Source organism: Hyperolius riggenbachi, chromosome 10 (assembly GCF_040937935.1).
Source record: "Hyperolius riggenbachi isolate aHypRig1 chromosome 10, aHypRig1.pri, whole genome shotgun sequence".
In the NCBI taxonomy this organism is placed as follows: Eukaryota; Metazoa; Chordata; class Amphibia; order Anura; family Hyperoliidae; genus Hyperolius; species Hyperolius riggenbachi.
In genome coordinates, this window is record NC_090655.1 from 77,839,882 (window position 1) to 77,864,368 (window position 24,487).

General features: G+C 46.7%; 1 long non-coding RNA gene across 1 annotated transcript in view; it reads right to left on the reverse strand.

The window, feature by feature from the left end:
* The window catches only part of LOC137536233 (uncharacterized), a 96,213-nt gene that overhangs the window by 63,207 nt on the left and 8,519 nt on the right, over window positions 1-24,487 (reverse strand). The window contains exon 2 of the long non-coding RNA XR_011024546.1: window positions 10,393-10,425. This is a non-coding gene — a long non-coding RNA (uncharacterized lncRNA). The remainder of the gene's footprint in view (window positions 1-10,392; window positions 10,426-24,487) is intronic.

Sequence of the window (24,487 nt, forward strand, 5' to 3'; positions counted from 1 at the left end):
ATGCTAATTGGTTTCTTAGAACCCACCTCGGGTTCTCTTTAAATAGATCTTAATATATAAATACAGCAGCTATATGAAAAATGCAATAGCAGCTTTCAGAGCAGATAAACTGTACTTTGGGAACTTGTAATTTGTAAACAGACAATATTACGTGTGCACAAAAGCAAATATGATAACTGTATAGGTAATGAAAAGTAGGAAAACACATTTTTATTGAATGTTATGTCAGAGTTTTATCCCACTTTAACGGGGCAAGGTTTTCTTGACTATTGAAGGTGGGTATTAATTTATCAGCTTTGCTGTCCTATCTGTTTATGCTCTGTATAAGTAGAAAAGGTTGTCACTGTGGGGATGCCATGGTCATCTGTATGACAAGGAAAGACCAGGAGCCAAATAGTGCAGTATTGTGGGGTATTAGATGTTAGATTGTAGTACAAAAGTACAGTATTTATACTCACAAAGGTGGGTTGCAGTCCCTGGATGGTCGCAACTCCTGGTTGGTCTTTCTTGGTTGAAGATAACACCACACCCGGAATGAAGCACGTGCACAGGGGGGTGCTCTGGGTGCCCCCCCCCCCCTTTTTTAAATCCTCAAAAAAGGCCCCTCTCGCTGCACAAAATAAGCTCCACCCCCGGCCACAATAAGCCCCCGCCTGGGACACTTTTAAGTGAAGAGGCCCAGACAGGAATCCTAGTGTGGCATACTGACCTCTCCCTCCACCTAGGACCCATACTGACCTCTACCTCCCCCAGCACCCATAGTGACCTCTCCCGCCACCTAGTACCCAGTGACCACTCCCTCCCCTAGCACTCACAGTGACCTCTTCCTCCACCTAGGACCCATACTGACCTCTCCCTATTCAGTACCCACAGTGACATCTCCCTTCGCCTAGCACCCACAGTGACCTCTCCCTCCACCTAGCACCCACAGTGACCTCTCTCTTACCCAGCACCCACAATGACCTCTCCCTCCACCTAGCACCCACAGTGACCTCTCCCTCCACCTGGGACCCATAGTGACCTCTCCCTCCCCAGCACCCACAGTGACCTCTCCCTCCACCTGGGACCCATAGTGATCTCTCCCTCCCCAGCACCCACAGTGACCTCTCCCTCCCCAGCACCCACAGTGACCTCTCCCTCCACCTAGCACCCACAGTGACCTCTCCCTCCACCTGGGACCCATTGTGACCTCTCCCTCCCCAGCACCCACAGTGACTTCTCCCTCCCCAGCACCCACAGTGACCTCTCCCTCCACCTGGGACCCATAGTGACCTCTCCCTCCCCAGCACCCACAGTGACCTCTCCCTCCCCAGCACCCACAGTGACCTCTCCCTCCACCTAGCACCCACAGTGACCTCTCCCTCCACCTGGGACCCATAGTGACCTCTCCCTCCCCAGCACCCACAGTGACCTCTCCCTCCCCAGCACCCACAGTGACCTCTCCCTCCACCTGGGACCCATTGTGACCTCTCCCTCCCCAGCACCCACAGTGACTTCTCCCTCCCCAGCACCCACAGTGACCTCTCCCTCCACCTGGGACCCATAGTGACCTCTCCCTCCCCAGCACCCACAGTGACCTCTCCCTCCCCAGCACCCACAGTGACCTCTCCCTCCACCTAGCACCCACAGTGACCTCTCCCTCCACCTAGCACCCACAATGACCTCTCTCTTACCCAGCACCCACAGTGACCTCTCCCTCCACCCGGGACCCATAGTGACCTCTCCCTCCCCAGCACCCACAGTGACCTCTCCCTCCCCAGCACCCACAGTGACCTCTCCCTCCACCTGGGACCCATTGTGACCTCTCCCTCCCCAGCACCCACAGTGACTTCTCCCTCCCCAGCACCCACAGTGACCTCTCCCTCCACCTGGGACCCATAGTGACCTCTCCCTCCCCAGCACCCACAGTGACCTCTCCCTCCCCAGCACCCACAGTGACCTCTCCCTCCACCTAGCACCCACAGTGACCTCTCCCTCCACCTAGCACCCACAATGACCTCTCTCTTACCCAGCACCCACAGTGACCTCTCCCTCCACCCGGGACCCATAGTGACCTCTCCCTCCCCAGCACACACAGTGACCTCTCCCTCCCCCAGCACCCACAGTGACCTCCCCCCCCCCAGCACCCACAGTGACCTCTCCCTCCACCTAGCACCCACAGTGACCTTTCTCTTACCCAGCACCCACAATGACCTCTCCCTCCACCTAGCACCCACAGTGACCTCTCCCTCCACCTGAGACCCATAGTGACCTCTCCCTCCCCAGCACCCACAGTGACCTCTCCCTCCCCAGCACCCACAGTGACCTCTCCCTCCACCTGGGACCCATAGTGACCTCTCCCTCCCCAGCACCCACAGTGACCTCTCCCTCCCCAGCACCCACAGTGACCTCTCCCTCCACCTAGCACCCACAGTGACCTCTCCCACCCCAGCACCCACAGTGACCTCTCCCTACACCTAGCACCCACAGTGACCTCTCCCTCCACCTAGCACCCACAGTGACCTCTCTCTTACCCAGCACCCACAGTGACCTCTCCCTCCACCTAGCACCCACAGTGCCTCTCCCTCCACCTGGGACCCATAGTGACCTCTCCCTCCCCAGCACCCACAGTGACCTCTCCCTCCCCAGCACCCACAGTGACCTCTCCCTCCACCTGGGACCCATAGTGACCTCTCCCTCCCCAGCACCCACAGTGACCTCTCCCTCCCCAGCACCCACAGTGACCTCTCCCTCCATCTAGCACCCACAGTGACCTCTCCCTCCACCTAGCACCCACAGTGACCTCTCTCTTACCCAGCACCCACAGTGACCTCTCCCTCCACCTGGGACCCATAGTGACCTCTCCCTCCCCAGCACCCACAGTGACCTCTCCCCCCCCCCAGCACCCACAGTGACCTCTCCCTCCACCTAGCACCCACCCACAGTGATCTCTCCCTCCACCTAGGACCCATAGTGACCTCTCCCTGCCCCAGCACCCACAGTGACCTCTACCTCCATCTAGCACCCACAGTGACCTCTCACTCCCCAGCTCTAGCAGTGATCCTGCCTACCCCAGCACCCACACTGACCTATCCCTCCCCCAGCACCCACAGTGATTTTTCCCTCCCCCAGTGGCTATCCTCCTATCCCCTGCAGCACCCACAGGGACCTCCCATCCCAAAAGCAGCACCTACAGTGACCTCTCCCATTGCCAGCGCCCACAGTGGCTTCTCCCAACACCCAGCATCTACTCCCTCCTCCAGTAACCACACTGACTTCTCCCAGCACCCACAGTGGCCTACCCTTCCCTCAGCACCCACACTGACCTCTACCTCCCTTAGCAGCAACTATGCCATTCATAGCAGCACCCATAGTGACCTCCTACCCCCTGCACCCACAATGACCTCTACCTCCCAAGACCCACAGTGATCTCCCCCAAAGGACCCACAGTGACCTCCCTTTCCTCCAGCACCCATACTAACCTCTACTTTCCACAGCACCCACAGTTACTTCTCCCACAGCACCCACAGTGACCTACCCTTCCCCCATCAACCACACTGACCTCGACCTCCCCTAGCAGCAACTATGCCATTCATAGCAGTACCCACAGTGACCTCCCACCCCCTGCACCCACAGCAATCCCACCAATATTCAGCACCCACATTACACTCAACCAGTAACCCCCACTATAGCAAGCACCCAGTACTTGCACCAAGCACCCTGCACCCAATACTCACATCCGGCCTCAATATGGCACTTAGTACTTGCATCAAACAGCCACATGACACCCAATACCTGCACCCCTTCATCCTATAGCTGGCACCTAGTACTCACACCTACATGGCACAGTACTTGCACCCAGCTCTGACATGTCACTCACTACTCACACCTGCACACAGCCTCCACATGGAACCCACTCACATAACCAGTACTAACACCCGAAGTACCTGCACTCTGAACCCACGTGACACACAACACCCACCCAGAGCTAGCACCCAGTGCCGGCATTGCACCAAGTATTTGCACCTATGTGCAAATCTGCACCCAACACCCACGTGTTTCATCTGCAGGAGTTCCAGTTGCACTAAGCCTCCACTTGATGCCCAGCACCCACACCAAGCACTCACGTATGACATCCATGCACCCATAACTCACAAGGGACTGAGTACCTGCAATCAACACCTACATGATGGTTGATACACACCCATACAGCCAGAATCCACATGACACCCTGTGCCAGCACCCAGAACCCACATGGCACCCATCATCTGCATTCAGCAGCATGACAATCAATACCCCCCTAGCCAGAAACGAGGAGGGGGGGGGGGGGCATGCAGGGGAAGGCATTGCCAGGCCCCTTTTTTAAATTTGAGCACCCCCCACTTAAGGACCCTCTGCACGGCCCTGCCCGGAATGATGAACACCGCCAAAGGAGATGTAATGTATAGTACTGGGGGTGGAGGCACCCAAAAATAGGTAATGTGATAAAACAAAAAATAATAATGGGGGGGGGGGGGGGAGGGGGGAGTGTTTTTACCACTCCAGATGGAAGAACCCAACCCACAGGGTTAATGTAAAAAGATTAAATTATTTATTCAGGATGATTAAAAGTCCTTTAATGTTTTACATTAACCTGTGGTTTGGGTTCTTCCGTCTGGAGTGGTAAAGACACTCCGACCCCCCCCATTATTACTTTTTGTTTTATCACATTACCTATCTTTGGGCACCTCCACCCCCCCCCCCCCCTCCCAATGCTCTGTATAAGATGTTCTTTTCTTTTCTATTACCAAGTTTTATCTGTGTTGACTTTGTTGGCTTACATACTTTTTGGTATTACACACTATGGCCCATATGCAATTAACTTTTTCACCTGAGTTATCTCCTAGGAGATCATTTTCATCTTCTCTTTAAACTAACTTTTCAGCATTTTAAAATTGAAAAAGTACCCAAACGTCGATGAAAAAGTATTATTAAATGTATTTTGAGTATTTTCTTGCTTGCTGGTGGCTTAAAATACATTTTATGACAAGCTGTGAAAATATCACCTAGGAGAAAACTGAGGAGAAGAAAGTGAATTGCATATGGGCCTATGTTTTTGTCTAGCATCATGGACGATGTTGTTGCTATGTAATAATAATAATATCTAGCACCTTTCTCTCATACTATAGTAGATGTTGTTCTAGTTAGCTTTTTCACTGGATCTTAGCTAATGGGGTTGAAATTGAATTTTAAAGTTAAAATATATATATATTTTTTAATATACGTATTTCCTTATTGCCCCAGCTACATCAGTTACACAATACCATAATGCAGCTGTAGTTCAATGGGAACTACATTTCCCAGCATGCATCACATGTCCCCGACATGCATTGTGCAGCCGGGAACATATGAGTAACCGGCGCGAATATGCAGCAGGGGAGAAAGAAGATGGAGGTATCCAAATAGATCACAATGGAGGCTACGGAGCAGCTACGAATGGTTTTTAAACAATTTGTTTACAAAGTCTATGGCACTTTTCCCTGCATCATTTAACAATCCTATTGGTTACAATTGTTTGACTTTTCAGTTGCAGTCTTCTGCTGTCGTTCACATTTACTTTACATCGTTTTATATCCTCTGAATTTGATTGTGGTCATTTATCGGTACGTAGCTTACTGGTCAGTGTTGTCAGACCAAGTTGGCGTACCACAATATTTGTGTTGCCTGTATGGAGTCTTTGCGCCTTATTTGGCATTTGGTATCTAATACCCATTTTTATTGCATGCATTAAAGTATTAAAGCTTTTATTGTTTTGGCCGGCTCAAGTCATGTTTTCATCTGCATACTTAGGATTGACATTGTTTTCCTAACAGCCCTCCTCCCCTTCTTTGTCTTCTTGTCCTCTTTTGGTAATCAAACAATTTCTTCTTTATTTGGTGAATAATTGATGAATGTGACACAGAGCTGGCTGCTCTGGATTTTCATATTGTTTGTTGTCTATTTCAGTACTGCATGCTTATTTTTGCAAATCAGGAGGAGTCCTTTAAAATGCAGAAATTCCACCGAATCCAAAGACAACTTGTACTAATTATAAAATTAATGAGGAACATCAATGAACTATTCTTGACCTCTACTTTCTCAAACTCTATCCCTGAAGCCCCGTACTCACCATAGATAAGTCCAGTGTGTGTTCAACGGTCCCCGACTTCCCTCGTCCAATGATAGCCAAGAGCATTGTGCTCGCCATTCACCCAGCTCGCAGATGCCATCACAACCACCCTGGTATGGAGGACCCTGCATAGCAACAGAACACACGGGCTGAACTTTCCATAAGGCACTGTAGGCACGTGCCTACAGGCGCCTGATGATGGAAAGCTGGCTCCCTCCCCTCACCTAGTGCCTCTGCCCAGCTCTTTGCAGAGTCGGGAGCATAAATGAGAAGTTACTCATCCGGCTCTTGGCATTCCACTGACGAGATCTCCCTCCATCCGGAGGCAACTCTAGCTAACTAATACTTGGGGGCACCTTTAGCTACTTAATACTAAGGGTCAAACGTGGCTACCTACGCCAGGCAGGGGATGTAGGAGACAGATGACAGCTGGGCCATCCAGCATAGTTGCGGTGTTGTTCAGCGGGGGTTTGCAGGATTGTTAAGGGCAAAGTCTAGATTGCCAGAACATCTGTGCTTATAGGCTTCTGTGATGTAAATCAGGGCCTATGAACACATCACTAGCCTGCAGGCATGTGTACAGCCCCAGCCCTGCAATGTCACCCAAGGGATCGGATCCTGATCCTCACCGGGCGACATGCCTTGTATGTGTGTACGAGGCTTTCGGCTGTATTCAAACTTTGTGCATTGCATTACACATGCGTTATAATGAGTGTGTAGTGTACTGCAATGGACGCAGGACACATTATAACATACGCAATAATACAAAAGCCTGCATACAGCGAGTTAGAATAACGTGATCCGTTACAATGCAGAGATGTGAACGGGCCCAGAGAACTGCATGAACAGTGAGGATTATTCTGCAATGCAACGAATATAGTGTGAATACAACCTTATTCTCCTAACAGTAACCATAATTAGTTACAGAATGGAGTTTGTATGCTCTCCCTGTGTCCACATGGGTTTCCTTCAGGCACTCTGGTTTCTTCCCACAACCCTAAACCATATAGATAGTTCCCCTCAAAAACCGGTTCCCCTCAAAATTGACCTTAGTTTACGATAGGGAAATAAGACAATGTCTATGGCGGAGATCAGGGATGTTGAACTCCAGTATTCAAGGGGCGAGGTCCTCAAATTAATTGATGGTACTAAATCAGGAAAGTTGTGGTCAGGGCCGGATTTCTGGAAAGGCTGAAAGGTCTAGGGCCTTGGGCGGCTGCAGCCTAAGGGGACACCTGGATATGAAAGAGGGGTTGCTACATATGAAAGAGGAGGCTGAGAATGGAGAGCAACACATGAAAAAGGGAAACTGATACTCAAGGAAGCTGTTCATGAAAGAGAGGGGTTGCTGTACATGGATGATACACATGGAAGAAGGGGCTGCTCATGGAATGGGTGGGGTGCTGTGACACAAGAAAGGAGAGTCAAAATATACTTGGCCTAGGGCAGTGATCTGCAAACTTGGCTCTCCAGCTGTTAAAGAACTACAAGTCCCACAATGCATTTGCCTTTATGAACCATGACTGTGGCTGTCAGACTCCTGCAATGTATTGTGGGACCTGTAGTTCCCTAATTAAAGGTACACTATGGCAAAACAATTTAAAATTCAAAATATGTGCAAACATATACAAATAAGAAGTACGTTTTTTCCAGAGTAAAATGAGCCATAAATTACTTTTCTCCTATGTTGCTGTCACTCACAGTAGGTAATAGAAATCTGACAGAAGCGACAGTTTTTGGACTAGTCCATCTCTTCATAGGGGATTCTCAGGGAGTTGGTTGTTTTCAAAAGCACTTAGTGAATGGCAGTTGCTCTGTCCAACTGCCAAAAAACTGTGTAGTAAGCAGGGAAGCTGGCCAGCGTCATTGTTTAAATTCTTTTTAGGGAATATCTTTATAAAAAATAAAAGCCTTGCTGAAAATCCCCTATGAAGAGATGGACTAGTCCAAAACCTGTTACTTCTGTCAGATTTCTACTACCTACTGTAAGTGACAGCAACATAGGAGAAAAGTAATTTATGGCTCATTTTATTCTGTAAAATACTTCTTATTTGTCTATGTTTGCACATATTTTAAATTTTACAATTTTTTCACCATAGTGCCCATTTAACAGCTGGAGAGCCACGTTTGCAGATCACTGACCTAGGGTCACAAAAAGCATAAAATCAACCTTGGGTGTGATTCATCAAGTAGAACCCGTTTCTCCATTTCTCAGTCCATCCTAAACACTGGCATGGATATGGCACTCAAGGACTGGAGTTCAACGCCTTTGGATTAGATTGTGAGCTCTTCTGAGAGACAGTTAATGACATGACTAAATACTCCCTGTGAGGTGCTGCGAAAGATGTCAGTACTGTATAAATCTACTCTAGTAATAATAATAGTTCTCCTATCCTAATAATTCTCCTCAGAGTATGGTTTAAAGAATTAGGGTTAGTAGAGTTAGGGTTAAGGTTAACAAATGTAGGTTTTTATTTAGTAGAATAGAGGTTAGCAGCATCTGACCCCTTTTCTCAGCTTCTCTGCTGTACAGCCTATATATACTGCAGTAAAAAGTTATACCAATCCTGCCAAAAACAGCTATTTTCAGCACAACAAATAGATAAGAGTACTCACATGTCTGTCTAGGACTTAATCACCTCAGGAAATGAAGTTTTTATAAATAGGCCCAGACAGATACAGTAGAACAAATATACCAATGCGTATCTGTGAACATTCGGGTTATGCAAAAAATTGTCAATAATGAATTTGCACTTTGGAAAATGATTGAAAGGTGAGTCTTAAAGCGAACCCTTGTAAGGATTGTGAGGTTGCTACAATTTATGATTTAAATCTCTAATTGTATAAATGGTCACAGGAAGTCTGTACCCAGCATTAGCCTTCTACAGTGTGTGCGGGAATGAATATTGGTTCCCATCATGGGGGATTCTCAGGGTTTTCTTTGTTTTTTAGAAGCACTTCCTGAATACCAGTTAAGTGCCAAAACCGTAAGATACCAGCCAACCTCCCTACTCATTTACTCACAATTTTGTCAGTTAAACTGGCAACTGCCATTCAGGAAATGCTATTGAAATCAAAGAAAACCCTGTGAGTAGATGGACTAGTCCAAAACCTGTTGATTTTGTCAGATTTTAATTGCTTGATTTTTTTTTCGCTGGAGTGGTCCTTCTACAGCTTCACCTCTCTTCACAGGAGAAGCTGTTATCTTTACTGAAGACCAGAGCCCACTAGTGCTCCTCACCAGTGTCACACAACTATTACTACACACTACCAAGGCAGCTCGGGGTGACCCAGAATCACTAGGAAAGTATAGGAGACTAAAAGAGACCAAAAAGCACTCCTACTAAAAAGCAATTGGCCTTAAAACAGAAGGTATTTGTGATCATTCAGCTTTAACCTCTTGACGACCAGCTAACGCCGATTGGCGTAAACTGGTCGTCTGTAAGTTTCCATGGAAACGGCCGCTCGTTCGAGCGGCCTTTCCATGTCCATTCACGGAGGCTGTCTCCGTGAACAGCCGGAGAGCCGCCGATCGCGGCTCTCCGGCAAAATGTAAACACGCGGGGAAGAAATCCCCGCTGTTTACATCATACGGCGCTGCTGCGCAGCAGCGCCGTAAGCCAGATCGGCGATCCCCGGCCTCTGATTGGCCGGGGATCGCCGGCATATGATAGGCTGAAGCCTATCCTTCAATGCGCAGGACGGATAACCGTCCTGCGCAGGCCATGGAGGGAGAGGGAGGGACGGGAAGCCAGGGAGCGCCGAAAACGCTGCGGAGGGGGGCTTTGAAGAGCCCCCCCCGCAAAGCGCAGAGAGCCGGCGGCGATCAGACCCCCCCAGCAGGACATCCCCCTAGTGGGGAAAAAAGGGGGTAAGTCTGATCGCCCTGGCTAAAACCTGATCTGTGCTGCGGGCTGGAGAGCCTACGCAGCACAGATCAGCCAGAAAGCCACTGGTCGGCAAGTGGTTAAGTGAGGGACTGTGGTTTCCCACAATGCATCACTACAGGGGCGTAAAGAGATAATTTGCATATTCAGTAGTGATGCTTTGTGGGAAACCACAGTTGCTCACTTAAAGCTGAATGATCACAAATACCTTCTGTTTTAAGAGGGAAAATTACACTGAGCACAACTATTACCAATGTCACATGAGAGTGAAGAAAATTAACATTGCAGCCACATGTGGAACAATCATGAGAGGACCATATGCATGATATTTTTACTGCTTCCCCTTACTTCACAGGATTCGGACGTAGGTTCACTTACATTGTTTGAGGGTCACAGGAAAGCTGTTTTGTCCTATTTATAAAGAATAAAATAGGAGAAAAATATCATACAAAATAATAATGAAGAATTACCGTATCCACTTTGAACAAGAAACAAAAATGAGCAGTAGACAAGACATCTTTGAGAGCTGTTATGTGATATATGTGTGATATCACAGCTCTCATCACATTTCATGGTCAATTTATTATGTGTTTTCTGATTGCTGTAAATATTAATTTTACTAAATTATTATCAATCATTATTATATAAAGTGTACAACTTTCATTTTATTATTTTTATTTACTTCATTTTACTACTTTTTAGAATATATTACCATTTACTTACTTTTTATAATATATTACTACTTTGCTGACTTAAAGAGAAACCGTAACCAAGGACTGAACTTCATCCCAATCAGTAGCTGATACCCCCTTCCCCACGAGAAATCTTTACCTTTTCTCAAACGGATCATCGGGGATCTCTGTATGGCCGATATTGTGTTGAAACCCCTCCCACAGTGTGATGTCAGGACCATGCTGCTGACGTCACACTGTGGGAGCCTTGTTGCATTGTGGGAAATAACAGCTGTTTCCAACTGCCAAAAAAGCAAGCAGCATCTTCTTCCACTGACATCACCTGCCAGCAGTAAAAATGTCACCATGATGTGATGAATGTCAGAATGTAAATCAGGGAGAGGGAAGATTTTACAATGGGCAAACACCGACTAAATCATTTATACATAATTATTGTAAAAATTAAGCACTTTTTTTTTCTTACGTTATTTTCACTGGAGTTCCTTTTTAAGTGCATAGTAGAATTTGCACCTCCTTTACAGTTAGCCTGGTAAATTGCAGTAAGATGTTGGGTATCCTGCTTTATATATTTATGTAAGTTTCATACAACTTCGTACTTTTTTTTTATCTTTGGCAACAAAATTTGCCCTCATAAAGAACGGTCTAACAAATTGTACTCCAAAAATGTGCATGGCCCTTTTATTTTGAACTATAATAGTGTACATTTCAAATTAGGTAATCATTATTTAAATGTTTGAAAGCAGAAGGTGTGACAATTTTCCTCCTTCTAAATTTTTTTGATATGATAAGGTCCCAAAATGTTCTGCTGTACAATCCAACATCATTGCTATACTAGCTCAGCCTGGAAAGCTTCTGTTTGAGAGGGTTTAGCAACTCTCTCCAGTGTTCCTGAATCCCATTCCCCATGCCCATTGAGGGCTGGTGCACACCAAGAGCGCTTCTGAGCACCTTTAAAATTGCCATAGCTTTTTTAAAAGCGAAAACGCGGGTCCTGCAGCATTCCTGAAGCGATTAAGCCTCAATGTTAGGTATAGGAAAGTGGAAAATCGCTCTGAAACGTGCTAGGTCAGAGCAATTTTCCAAGCGTTTTTGTTACAGAATGTAAGGATCCCTCCTGCCGGTTACAGCGGAACTGCAGCTAAGCAGTTTTGATTTCTCTACCTGCATTTGGTTGTTTGGTTTTGTTTGCAATTTCCATGAGAGTCTTTGGTATTTGCAATCACACTGCAGTTCAGAGTAGCCCAGGATGTTGGCTTGCTGCAGTTGAACTGCAGTTAGACAGCTGTGGATTTCTTACATGCATGTGGTTGCATAATCTGGGATGCATTTGTAATCAGAATCCCTTCCATTCACACACAGTTTACAGCCTTCCATCAGTGTAGCACAGGATTTAATGATTACCATTCAGCTGTGTGGGAATTTGCATGTCTGTTCCCATTGGCTGATGTCCATATAAAAGCCTGTCTCTCATTCCAGATCTCATTCCAAAATAAAATGCAACTATCACAGCGTGGACCCAGCAACAACTCAGGTAAGCTGTACGCTATGTACAGCTTACCTGAGTTGTTGCTGGGTCCACGCTGTGATAGTTGCATTTTATTTTGCTTTGCATTACCTTGCCTGCCTGGACGTTCACACCTGCGGGGGTCAGTGAAGTCTTACCATCCTGCTAGTAGGAGACTTCCTTCACCATGTTGGTAACTGGTGGTTCCTGCTAGCTCTGTTCCTGTGGACGTGACTGTAGCAGCGGTTGCTATTAGTTACGCTCTTACCTGTTTGTCTTGTCTATGTCAGTGTGGATGTTTGCTATTGTTAGGCAAACAATCCTTCTGTCTGTCTGTTCCTTACTCATTCAAATGCTCATGACTGCGGTGGTCCTGAGCAACCAGTGTTTCTCGTTCATTAACAACCAATCTGTCTGTCTGTCTCTTGTCTGTCTTGTTACTCAATCAGAGGCTCAGGGCGGCGGTCGTCCTGAGCAACCATTGTGTCTTGTTTATTTGTGACGGTTATCGGAAGCCCAAAGCTGCGGTTACTCTGGGCAATCTTGCTCCCATGTCCATAACGCCTTTGGTGATCTGTGTAGCCTCTTCCATCACCCAGCTACATAGTTTTGTTTGTTCTGGTGGTACTCTGGCTTTCCTGGCCTCAGCTGCTATACTTTGCACCTCCAAGGCCTGGGTGTACCCGAAGTCGGGCAGGAGTTATTTCCGCACATCCCGTTCAAGCAGGGAAACGCCACATAGGGTGAAGAAGGTGGTGGTAGATTGGGGCATAGCAGCTGAAAGAAAGCAGGAGATCTGCCAGGCATTACATAGAAGCTGTTCAGTTACAGTTCTACTGTAACAAAAAATAAAAAATGCTACTCCAAAACGCTCCAAAAATCGCTAGGCATGATCAGAAAATTGCTAGGCAAATGCCTAAAATCACCTAGAAAAAACACTTCAAACAGCTGAGCATTTGCGATCACGCTAGCGCTTATTTGGTGTGCACTGGCCCTCATTCTTGTTCCGCATAGGACAAAATGGTATATATGCCAAGTGGCACGTGATCCGCAACTGCAGTACCTCAAAAAGGCTAAAATGAAAAAAAAAAAAATAATAATAATTAATCCACAGGAATTGGAATTAACAGGGCTTTACCAGAACATTGCAGGTGGCCATCAGATTCTGCTATTTAATGCATATTTACTGCCATAGATTAAAAAAATAAAAATAAAAAATGAGGAACTGAGCTAAAGCGAACGTATAATTGTACTTTCACACATCAGTTGGGCTTTAGGGTGGCCCTACGCATCTATAGCAGCGTGATAAAACAAATGACCAATTATACCCCTTACTTTTTTGTAAGTATTGAGTGAGACGTAGTAATGTGTAAGCTACATAATACCATTCTAATTTGAACAAATTGCAGCAGAAAACTGAATGCTCTGCTACTTTGCTAGTTTGATAATGCTCTGTGCTGTATAAAGCTATGGATTTGTTGATGATTGATGAAGTAAAATGTGCCTGTGCCCCTGATCATGCTATCTAATGCATAGATGGGCAACACTGTACTGAATAGATTTCAGACCGTGATCAAACCTGCTGGGAAATTGACCTGAATGTGGTATTTTTGAAGAGCGGACCACTTTTCATTGGTTCATTTACTCACCCGCCGTCTGCTCTAACATAAACAAGAACATGCACAGGCAGCCCAAAAGGTAAATAGCGCAATAAGAGGAGCAAAGTGCATATTGTGTCTGGGAGTGAGACCAAGATAAACTGTATGGACTGTTCTTCTAGCGGGGCGTTCCTTTGTTATACTTAGCATGCCTCAAATCCCATCCATGGCTTCACTTCTTGATGGTGCTTGTTCATAGCACAGATTGTCCAGCCTGCGGCTCAAAATACTCTTTTTTTTTCCAGGTAAAACAGATATTCCCAGTTCTCCACTCAAGATAAGCTTGCAGGAAATGACTGTTCTGTTGTTGAGGCTGGTTTCACACTGCCAACCGGCGTTACGGGAGCGCTGTGGTGCAATGAGTGCACTTTACTGCAATGCTAAAAATAGCCTTCAGGGATTACCGCGGTAATGTGTGGTAATCCCTTTTCTGCTGCAGGCCAAGCAGGAAGTGAGGTGCTCCCTTCCTGTGGGCGAAACTTGAATCGCGTGGAAGTGCGTTGAAAAAATACGCTTCTGTGAATGCGCGCCGCAAGGTGAATGCAAAAAATGTAAAAAACCCCTAAAACTCTGAATCGCCATAGACTCACATGACTTCCGGTTGCCGCATGCATGTTGCCTGACAACGCACCATTGCCCGTGCGTCAGATTTGCGATTATTTCAATCGCCTCACACCATGCTAGGTATATAATGCCCCATAGGCTTTAATTGGAGTAGCGTTACCCTGCGGCAAAAATGGGTAACGCAAAGTGCTAATGTGAAAGGTGTCTCAGCCTTGATTACCAGTGCGAAATTGATAACTTTATTTAACCGATTACACATATAATTGAGATTGTATCATGTATGGGAACACCAACCAATCTTAAACGTTTACTTTGCTCACAGTGTATTTGCCTCCAGAAGTCTCTAGTGGGTGAGAACCTGTATGGCAACTGTGGCATAGTATGACCGGGTCCTTGCCCCACCAGGTTCAGGGTGTGGATTCCAGATGCCATGTCCCACTGTCTTGTCCTCAGGCCATGCCTTCCTGCATATATGTGAAATAGAGGGAATTTGAGCGACAGGCTGACTCTGCTCCCTCACATTCTGATGAGCATCTGATCTAGTAAACAGCGGGATGCTGTGGCAGGGTGGTAAATGATGGATACATCTGGTGGTAAATATTGGTCCTTGTGAACAAACACGTTGCTAGGTCAAATACAGCTTTCAATTTCCATGCAAGCAATGATTAGCCCTCTGCACACAACAATCTGGAACTGTAGAAGTGATGAAAACTACTAGGTTGCAAATTTGTTCTTCGTTGCAAAAAATGTATATTCACAAAATAGACTGTAGTAATTGTGAACTGGACCTATTCACCGGAGTTAAAGGGACCCAGATCAGAAGAAAAAAATGCCAAACTGAACTTACCTGGGGCTTCCTCCAGTGCCCCGTAGTCCATGAGGTCCCTCGGCATTCTCTGGGCTCCCTCCGTTCTACCGCCGGCTGCTCCGTTAGCGCACAACTTGGCCTGGAGTGGTGCGCAACTGTCTCACTCGTGTGCTCGTCGCCTTGAGCAGCCTGCGTACATGTGCTTCATTCTATCACTAGGCGTTTAAGGGAGAGATGGGCGCATGGACAGGCCGCACATGTACAGTTGTGCACGACTCCTGGCCAAGTCACGCACGGAGCTGCCAGCGGTAGAACGGATGGAGCGCAGAGGATGCCGAGGGACCACACAGACTGCAGGAGGCTGGAGGATGCTCCAGGCAAGTTCAGTTTGGCATTTTTTTTCTTCTGTTCTGGGTCTCTTTAAAGCCGAATCAGGTTATTTCGGTGCGCTGCACTAAGCGCCATGCGTCGAAGCAGCCCCCGAATTACATCTCCATCCAAGTTGTGACAACATGGGGGGGGGGGGGGAATAGTAATTAACCTCGGACTTTAGCGGCAGTAGTGAGAGCCATCATTCAGCTCTCCCTGCGCCAAACTGAGCGGCGCCAGAACAATATGCACTGCCTCTGTAGAATTGGTCCCTCACTCTACTTATGCAAGTCGTCAAGCAAGCGAACACTTCATGCTCTTGAACCTGATTAAAACCTATGCACGCACATATGCCAAATCTATTGTTTGTATGCTATTGGGCGTAGTGGTTAGCGCTTTCAGCCCGGTTTGGATCCCAGCCAGGTCAACATCTATAAGGAGTTTGTATGTTCCCCTTGTGTACGTTGGTTTCCTCTCACATCCCCAAAAACGTACAGATACGTTAAAGGACACCCGAGGTGAAAATAAACCAATGAAGTATACAATTGTATCGATCTTCTGTCTTTTTAGGATATTCCAGTTTTATTTTATATTTAAATCTACTTTTTAAGATTTTACTGTTTTTGCTCAATGACACATTCATTGAATTATGCCAGAGCTAAAATCTTCTGTGAACTATTGACCCTTTCTTGCTCTCAGAAGCCATTTTCTCCTAGGAAAGTGTTTTATAGTTGGAATGTCTTATCAGTGAGGGTCACACTGTAGTCTGACTCAGTCCTGACTCAGACAGGAACTGCCACTTACATACCGCTGATGTTAACCACTTGCCGACCGCACGCTTATACCGTGCGTCGGCAAAGTGGCAGCTGCAGGACCAGCGACGCAGTACTGCGTCACCAGCTGCAGGCTGATTAATCAGGAAGCAGCCGCTCGCGCGAGCGGCTGCTTCCTGTCAATTCACGGCGGGGGGCTCCGTGAATAGCCTGCGGGCCGCCGATGGCGGCTCGCAGGCTAAATGTAAACACAAGCGGAAATAATCCACTTTGTTTACATTGTACGGCGCTGCTGCGCAGCAGCGCCGTAAGGCAGATCGGCGATCCCCGGCCAATCAGCGGCCGGGGATCGCCGCCATGTGACAGAGGACATCCTGTCACTGGCTGCACAGGACAGATAGCGTCCTGTGCAGCCCGGATCACTGGGGGGACAGGTAGGAGAGGGAGGGGGAGGGAATGTCGCCGCGGAGGGGGGCTTTGAGGTGCCCCCCCCCCCGCAACATGCCACCAGCAGGAGCGATCAGACCCCCAGTGCACATCATCCCCATAGGGGGGAAAAAAGGGGGACGATCTGATCGCTCTGCGTACACCCTGATCTGTGCTGGGGGCTGCAGAGCCCACCCAGCACAGATCACAACAAACAGCGCTGGTCCTTAAGGGGGGGTAAAGGGTGGGTCCTCAAGTGGTTAAACTCTTTCAGGCAGAGAAAGAAAAAAAGGAACACAGCATAGTAATTTGTGTGCTAGGCACTGTACATACACATGTCTATCTCATCATGTCACATGTCACCTCGGGTATCCTTTATTTGGCTTCCCCCTAAATTTGCCTTAGACTATGATACATGCACTACCCAATACATACCTAGAACAATGACAATGGTAGGGACTAGATTGTGAGCCCCTCTGAGGGACAGTTAGTGACAAGAATATATATTCTGTACAGCCCTGCATAATATGTCAGCGCTTTCAAATAAATAAAATATTTGATATTTTGATTTCGTATTGCATTGTGAGCATGGTACCTCTTTCCAGCACATGTAGCTGACTCTGTGCTGCTGAGTTTCTGTTGCATTTACAGTTTTTGTGCTGTCTTGTCATTTGACCACTGAGCAGACACATGACTGTCCTGTCTTTCCTTTGAAATTAATGTCTATAGTTGTCCATAGATGATGGTTGATCAGCCCCTTCGTTGGGAAGGGCTTCTACAACCCCCTAGACTTTTAAAATGTGGCAAAGCTAGTTTTGTGAGGTGATGTGCCTCATCAAATCTATATATACTGTATCTATATAAGTAAACCCCTAAATCTGCTCACAAGTTCACTTAAATGGAACTGTACTGGGTTTTTGTTTTTTTTTAGAATATTTTATTTATTTAATTGCATTTTGTGTTTTTATATTTACAGCATACTGTACAAAATATTTGAAGTACTATTTTTTTTTATTTTTTTTACTAGCTTTATTTACAAGTTAAAGAAAACCTAAAACGATAATAAACATACTACATAACGATTTGTATGTGTAATACAGCTAAGGAATAGGATATTAGTAGGGAATAAAGGAGCCTCATATTGTTTTCCAGTACAGGAAGAGTTAAAAAAAATCTGTGAAAGAGCTTCTCTGAGCTATACGACCCAACTTGGTCAAATACAGTCCTATTTTCTAAACGCACTTAAAGAGCATGAATGCGCAGTTGAATTGCTGCATCCCCGTGGCAGATGAGTGATTAATTACAGAGCAATAGCCTTGAAAAGCTCCTGGGCTCACAGGGTTTTACTTCTTTGAAGAGGCAGGGCTTTGAGCTGTAGCTCTGCCTCCTCAGCGGTCAATATCTGCCGATCGCCGTCTCTCCCCGCCCCTCTCAGTCTTCTTTCACTGAGAAGGGCGGGGAGGAGGCCAACATCTGCGGAGATTGATTGCGGAGAGGCAGAGCTAAAGCTCAAAGCTCTGCCTCCCCAGGGCAGCACAATCTGTGACCTGCAAAGTCGTAAAACTTTGCAGGTCTATTCCTCTGTAATAAATCACTCATCTGCCGCGGGGATGTGGCGATTTAACTGGGGCATTCATGCTTAAAGTGAACCTGAGACAAAGCACCCGCATGTATTTTACCATATATATATATATATCAGGGGAGCATTAGAGAAAACACTTACCCTGCTCTCTGCTTCTTCCTTCACTGCTCAGCCTGCTTCTTATCAGCCCTGATAAAATCCCTGACTGACCATTCAGTCTGGCTTTGCTCAGGAATCATTATAGCTGAGTCTGTATTCTCTGATGTCTTTTCAAGCCCAAGCCCGCCCCCTTGTGGCTCTGCTATAATGACTCAGTCAGCTATAATGATTCCTGAGCAAAGCCAGACTGAATGCTCAGTCAGGGATTTTATCAGGGCTGGTAACAAGCAGGCTGAGCAGTGATGGATAAAACAGAGAGCAGGGTGTTTTCTCTAATGTTCCCACTGATATACATGGTAAAATACATGAGGGTGCTTCTGTTCTAGTTCACTTTAAAGGAGTTATCAGGCTTTTCATACCCACTATCCCCCCTCTCCCCCCCCCCCCTCTACTGAACCGTGGCTTCCTCCAGCTCGTTGCCAGCGACATGTCCCACGTTGCAGCTCCGCTCACAGAATGCATCTGCGCAGTACAGCGCGGACAACGTGGCGGTAATTGAGAGCACCGCTTGCGCAGGCGCAGTACGAGGCTGACGCTGAGGTCGGCCTCAGTACTGGCGGAGATTGCGGGCTGTGAGCAGAGCTGCGTCATGGGACATGTCACCGGCAACGAGCTGGAGGAAGCCACTGGTAAGTACATGGGGGGGAAGGGGCCTGAAAAGCCTAATAACTCCTTTAAGAGGATTTTATTACAAAAACAGGTAAAAAAAAGAGACTTCAGGGTCTCTTTAAAGGACAACTGAAGTGAGAAGTATATGGGGGTTGCCATATTTATTTCCTTTTAACCAACACCAGTTTCCTGGCAGTCCTGCTGATCTATTTGGCTGCAGAAGTGTATGAAACAACTCAGAAACAAGCATTCCTGGGCTGCTGCATGCTTGTTCAGGGTCTATGGCTAAAAGTATTAGCGGTAGAGGATCAGCAGGGCAGCCAGGCAACTGGTATTGATAAATATGGCGGCCTTCATATTCCTCTCATTACAGTTCTCCTTTAAACTGCCAGGAAACAGAAACAGCTTGCGATACGGCTTTACTGCAGGAAAGTTCAAAGGGTTATTATTTCTGTATTTTATAGCTGAAAAGACAGTGTGGTTTTAAAACTGCAACTGTGACAGAATGATGCAATGTTCTTAAAAAAAAAGCTATATAGCTGAAAATAAAAATATGAGACTCTTTTCTTTGCTACTAATGTTCTATTCATTATTCATACATACAATTCATTATATTATAAGGTTTTTTTTTCTTCAAGTTTGCTTTAATGAGTTTGCTATTTAACCACTTGCCGACCGCGCACTCATACCGCGCGTCGGCAAAGTGGCAGCTGCAGGACCAGCGACGCAGTATTGCGTCGCCAGCTGCAGGCTGATTAATCAGGAAGCAGCCGCTCGGGCGAGCGGCTGCTTCCTGTCAATTCACGGCGGGGGGCTCCGTGAATAGCCTGCGGGCCGCCGATGGCGGCTCGCAGGCTAAATGTAAACACAAGCGGAAATAATCCGCTTTGTTTACATTTGTACGGCGCTGCTGCGCAGCAGCGCCGTAAGGCAGATCGGCGATCCCCGGCCAATCAGCGGCCAGGGATCGCCGCCATGTGACAGGGGACGTCCCGTCACTGGCTGCACAGGACGGATAGCGTCCTGTGCAGCCCTGATCTCCGGGGGGGGAGCAGGTAGGAGAGGGAGGGGGGAATTTCGCCGCGGAGGGGGGCTTTGAGCTGCCCCCCCCCCCCGCCAGCCACATGCAGGCATGAGAGATCGGACCCCCCCAGCACATCATCCCCCTAGTGGGGAAAAAAGGGGGGTGATCTGATCTCTCTGCCTGCTACATGATCTGTGCTGGGGGCTGCAGAGCCACACCCAGCACAGATCACTCAGCACAGCGCTGGTCCTTAAGGGGGGGTAAAGGGTGGGTCCTCAAGTGGTTAAGCGTGTTATTTAATGCCTTTTCACGTGTAAACCTTTCTGTCATCCCGGTGATGAGGCTTAGTAGCCAGGGCTACAATAGTTCAAGTAAAAATATGATATTTTTAAATTTATGAACAGTTACTCAACTTGCCTTGTTAAAGCCCCAGGAAATAGGCGTGAAAGTTGGCATGGTAATCTGTGCATAAAATCAGGCATTACAGCATAACGCCGATTGGTGCCAACCCAAAAGTCTCCAAGGGCTACACAGACCTGTGACTCTGGGTTACGTTAGGATGAGATCAGTTTTAATATCGCAACTGTACAAGAAAATGGGAAACAGAGGTCAACCCAAGGTCACCTTGACCTCAACCTGAATGACGATTGAAGAAAAACTGACCAAACAGCATGTGACCTGCACAACCACTAATGAACTAAAGTCAAAGGTCTGTGTTTACCAGTTTCCACAGATATTACATACTGTGTCTTCTGCAAGTAAAAGTTTGGTAGGACTATTTGGCAACAGGGTTTACCAACCTTAAAGTACACCTGAAGTAAGGGGGACATGGTGGCTACTATAGTTATTTACTTTCTAAACAATACCAGTTGCCTGGCAGCCCTGCTGATCATTCTGTCTGCAGTAGTGTCTGTATCACACACCTGAAACAAGCATGCAGCAAATCAGGTTTTGCGGCCACGTGGTCATCATTCCACTGTCTTGTTACCATGAGGATTATGACCACATGGTCACGATTAAGTTGGTTTAGTTGGGAGTAAGATGGTTAAGACATATCTCGTTGCCTGGGTTACCCTGCAGCCTACTGGCGGCAGGTGGATACATGCGGCAGAAATCCCAGGCACGCTGTCTTGGTCACCCGATGATACATGGGCACAAGAAGAGGTGACAGGAGGTCTGGGTTGCTATGGTAGCTAGGCACAAACAGCTGTGAAAGGTTATGACGTTCCACTACATCTGGTGGATGGGTGGGAGTGTCAGAATATGACGCTACACACGTCTCTCATGCTGTATTGCCACTGCTACCGCAGTATATACAGATTGGAAGGCAGGAGGACCGTTCCTTTGAGACTGATTGGGTTCAGAGCCTTATGATGGGACCTGGAACATGGATACTATATAACAATTAGGTGGGCCGTCAACTCGCTTGACTTGGGCTACTTTGCTGGGGGAAATGTTGTAAATTGTATATGTTATATGTTACTACTGCACTTTATCCAATGCATTACTGACGAAGCCCTTCAGGGTGAAAGATGTTGAGTGGGGTGTGAATGTCACCCCCCCTCCCTTCCCCCGTATTCTGGGAGACCAGGCATCTTTTGCACTAGCTACAGAACTCAGCAGAGATCACATGACAGGACTAAAGAAGTCGACACCTGTGGTACATTTCAGAGTGTAAATCAGGGAGAGGTAAGATTTTACAATGGGCAAACATTGACTAAATGAATTGTAAATGAATATTTAAAACGAAAATTAAGCAATTTTGTTAACAATGTTGTTTTGTTTGTCTTTAAGTTATCAATATGTTTTTTTGGAGTGTTTGAGTAAACTGGAGTATCTGGAGGAAACCCAGGCAAATGCATGGAGGGCTTTTGGGTCTTGTTTTAGTGTTGTCATTATAATTTATATCACTTCTCCTCCAAGTTTCATCAAAAATATCCATACCGTGTGCTAATGGGGACAATTCCCTGACATAACTACTGTATATGTAAATTAGTTTTATGATTCTCTAGTTATCAATGGCTACACTAAGTCGGCATAAAATTAGATCCATCCTTTATTTCTAAGTAAATCAGTCCAACAGTGATGTAGAGTGACATAACAACGCAGAGTTGCTTATATAAGGAACACTCAGCTTTGGACAAAGTAGTTATCACGGAAGTTAATTTCACAATGGGATGAGATGAAAGATTTAAGTGACTTTGAACGAGAGATGATCGTCGGTGCAAGAAGAGCTGGTGCTAGCATCTCTGAAATGACGACTCTTTTAGGAATTTCTCTCCCAACAGTATCTCGGATGTTTAGAGAGTGTCAGTTGGGAAAAAAGGACTATTCTGGTGGAAAAAGGCTGGTGAACGAGAGAGGTGAAAGACGAGTAGCACGCTTGGCCCCCAGCAACAGCACAAATTACAGCTGAATTCAATGCAAGTACACCACAAAGCATATCACAATGAACAACAAGATGGACTTTGCAAAGGATGGGCTTTAGCAGCAGAAGACCATCAAGAGTGCCTTTGGTATCACAGCAAAATAGGAAAATATCCCTGTTGCCACCGTGCTCAATTGGTCTCAAATTGGTTTGAGGAACATCAATGAGAGTTTAATGTGCTTCCATGGTCAGTTCAGTCCCATGACTTCAATCCTATTGAGCATTTGTGGGACAAAGTCAAAAGATCACTTCAAAGCTTGGAAATGCCACCATCCAATCTGACCCAACTTAGAGCTGCCATTGCATCAGCAGGGGCCAACATTCCTCAACAACTGTATCAGCATCTTGTTGAGTCCATGTCGAGAAGAATATTGGCTGTGATCAGAGCAAAAGGTGGACTAACTCGTTATTACAGGGAATTTTTGGGCCGCTCAGTGTATAAGTGTACTATAAAACAGGAGCTCTGACTGCATTCCTGCCTCCTAAAACAACAAGGAATACTTTGCTTGGTGTCTCCACCAGTCCTGAAATGCTTTGTTACATTCTGTGTAAGTGGACTTCATCAGGGGTAATTATCTTCTGAATGAAGAAAGCAATAATGTAGTTAACACTAGTGACAGCAAACTTGGAGAGGCCTCTAGAGTGGTGTTAATGAGAATGATTTTACTGCCTGACAATAAACACTTATTCCATTGACAGTGGAGAGCCTAACTAGTAGGTGATAAGGAGGATCTTGTGTAACAATATCTAGGTCAGTGGGGACCTGGAGGCATGAGCTAGTTTGGTGATGATTAATACTAAATGTGTCTTTCACTGGATATTAAAATAAGGGTACGCACTGAGCCTTCTTCTCTGAACAATAGAGCCTTTTATTTATATTGTGGTCTAGACAATTTAAATAGAATAAAGGACAATAATATTGCACAAGAGTAAGTTGCATAATATTCAGTAGCAATAATTGTGGCACTACTTCCTATTGTTTTATCAGGGCTAAGTATGTACGAGTATCAAACATGCAAAAAAGTGCTGGGTAAATTTATGCATGGAAAGTAGCCGCTAGTAGAAGACAGGTAAGTTTACCAATATCCTGCCATCACTAAACCTAACCCTATTCTCACACAGAGCCCTGCCTCTACCAGTGCCTACCCTTACCCCCTCCACCGATGCCTAACCTCAATCAAACCCCCCCACCCAGCTCCAATGTTCCAATGGGCTCCCAAACTCCTGTGTTTCCTGCTTCCCATGAGGAGATCTCTAGGTTGCCTCCAGCTGGTTATAGCTAGCCTGCCACAAAAGGTCTTAAAGTGACCCTGGGATGAGGGGGACTGAAAGCTTTATACACACCTGGGGCTTCCTTCAGCCCCCTCTGTGCAGATTGCTCCCACGCCAGCATCTAAATCTTCCTAAATGCTCTGGTAGCAGCACTGTTTTCTGCAACCAGTCAGGCATACTCCGCATGTGCAGCCTGCGTGCGCCCGACACGCCACGCTCCCGTCGCTGGGAGCATTATGTGCCTGCGCAGTACTGCTGTGCAGGCACAAAACACTCCCAGTCGAGGGAGCGAGACGGGGAAGTCCGCTTGGCCGCACTGCACCTGTGCCGACTGGCCGTGGAGAATGGGCCTGCTACTGCTGCATCTAGGTGGATTTAGACGCCGTCTTGGGAGCGATCTGCACAGAGGGGGCTGAAGGAAGCCCCAGTAGTGGCCAGCTGCATTCACTGCTTCAAATTAACTTTCAACATTTTTAGATTAGAATTGGCACATAATTTGCATCTGTTTTGCATTCAAGGCATGTACCGTATTTAGTTCCGGAGGGGCTTCGCATTGCCTCTGTAGGATTGCAGTTCAGATGCATCCTTGAGCGCTGTCACTTATC